The sequence below is a fragment of the Eubalaena glacialis genome, chromosome 12, assembly GCF_028564815.1.
Source record: "Eubalaena glacialis isolate mEubGla1 chromosome 12, mEubGla1.1.hap2.+ XY, whole genome shotgun sequence".
NCBI lineage: Eukaryota > Metazoa > Chordata > Mammalia > Artiodactyla > Balaenidae > Eubalaena > Eubalaena glacialis.
This window is the reverse complement of record NC_083727.1, coordinates 71983674-71985515: the sequence shown is the minus strand read 5'-3', so window position 1 is coordinate 71985515 and position 1842 is coordinate 71983674. Positions and strand designations below refer to the sequence as shown.

The window sequence follows — 1842 nt, the reverse complement described above, 5'->3', positions numbered from 1 at the left end:
GCCCTTCCAAGTTTTATTAATGTCAAGACTTGGACTGCTCTAAGTGCCCATCTAAATATTATACAACCCAGAGGAGAGCACTTAAAGCCACGGGAGAGGGTGCAGGAGTGGGGTTGGACCCAGGGCTGAGGCAGGCACCCCCCTCCTTCCCGCCTCAGTGGGTCATGCCCAGGGCAGCTGCAGCAGGGGAGTGACTGGACGGTGCCCGCGGAGGAGACGATGCCTTTTCCAGTTACAACGCAGGGATCACAACAAACACAGCCGCCACAGAAGCACTGTGGCATTACCTCTCCCAACAGCTTAGCAGCCCCCAAGGAGACTGACTTACACAGGAAAGAACTGAGACTCTGAAGCCTTTTGGGGTTTTTGAAGAGGAAGAGGAACTGCAGCACAGAATTTTAATTTGGGGAAAATTAAATAACCTGGTAAAAGTGTGGATACAAGAAATCAGTGAAAGCAAGAATCTTCCACAGTCTGTAATTGAAAATGTTGGGGGGAAAATTTTTACATTTGGATCTTATGGATTAAGAGTACATACAAAAGGTGCCAATATTGATGAGTTGTGTGTTGCACCAAGACATGTTGATTGAAGTGACTTTTTCACCTCATTCTACGATAAGTTGAAATTACAGGAAGAAGTAAAAGATTTAAGAGCTGCTGAGGAAGCATTTGTACCAGTTATCAAACTGTGTTTTGCTGGGATAGAGATTGACATTTTGTTTGCAAGATTAGCACTGCAGACTATCCCAGAAGACTTGGACTTAAGAGATGACAGTCTGCTTAAAAATCTAGGTATAAGATGCATAAGAAGTCTTAATGGTTGCAGGGTAACTGATGAAATTTAACATCTAGTACCAAACATAGACAATTTCAGGTTAACCCTGAGAGCTATCAAACTGTGGGCCAAACACCACAACATCTATTCCAATATATTTGTTTCCTCGGTGTTTCCTGTGCTATGCTAGTAGCAAGAACTTGCCAGCTTTATCCAAATGCAATAGCATCAACTCTTGTACATCAATTTTTCTTGATATTTTCTAAACGGTATGTATTTAGATCATATTAAAATAAAGTTGATTGTAGACACTGAAAAAATACATACATACAGCCCAGAGCAGCACTGCTCTAATTCTCTGTGGCATGTGGCCCCTAGGCTTCTGCTTTACACTTGTGCATGCTACTAGAAAAGGCAGCAATTGGAAACACATTCCCTCATAGCCAAAATCCTTCCCGTCAAGTAATGACTGGAGACGCATTTCAGAGGCAAAGGCATGACAGTTAATGGGTGTTAAAAAATAAATCAAATGGGATGGAAACAAATGCACAATGTGAATGAACATACCCGTCAGATGTCAGACTTTGAATAGGCACAAGCAAACAAAACTTTGGGTCCCAGCTATTGAGCATGTCCCTTTCCTTCTCTGGGAGGCCACATACTGTCAGTTCTGTGCTCAGGCTCTTAGGATGACTTCCTTGTTAATGATAAGTGATCGCCCAAGTTAATGATGAGTGGTAAGTGCAGCCAACTCTATGGTCTGAGACACCACAAAATGCACACCTATCCCACTGAAGAGAGGACATCACTTATACCAGGTCAGCCTGATAAAACTCCATATCCAGTCTCAAAGCCACTCTGGGTTTGATAAATCCATGTTACTAGGATATAAAGAACATCCATGAGAGCAAGGACTTTATTTTACTCACTGCCATATCCATCTCCAAGAACAGTGCTTTGCATGTAGTAGGCACTTGAAAAATATTTATTGGATGGGTGAATGGCTAGTCTGTTCTACTGGAAACACCTGTACAGTGGTAAGAAGTTTGAGCCTATGTAGAAATGAA

At 42.3% G+C, this 1842-nt stretch overlaps 1 pseudogene; it reads left to right on the top strand.

Moving 5' to 3' along the window:
• The first annotated feature begins 219 nt into the window (after window positions 1-219).
• Window positions 220-1066, top strand: LOC133102548 (poly(A) polymerase alpha-like; annotated as a pseudogene).
• Window positions 1067-1842: the final 776 nt, after the last annotated feature.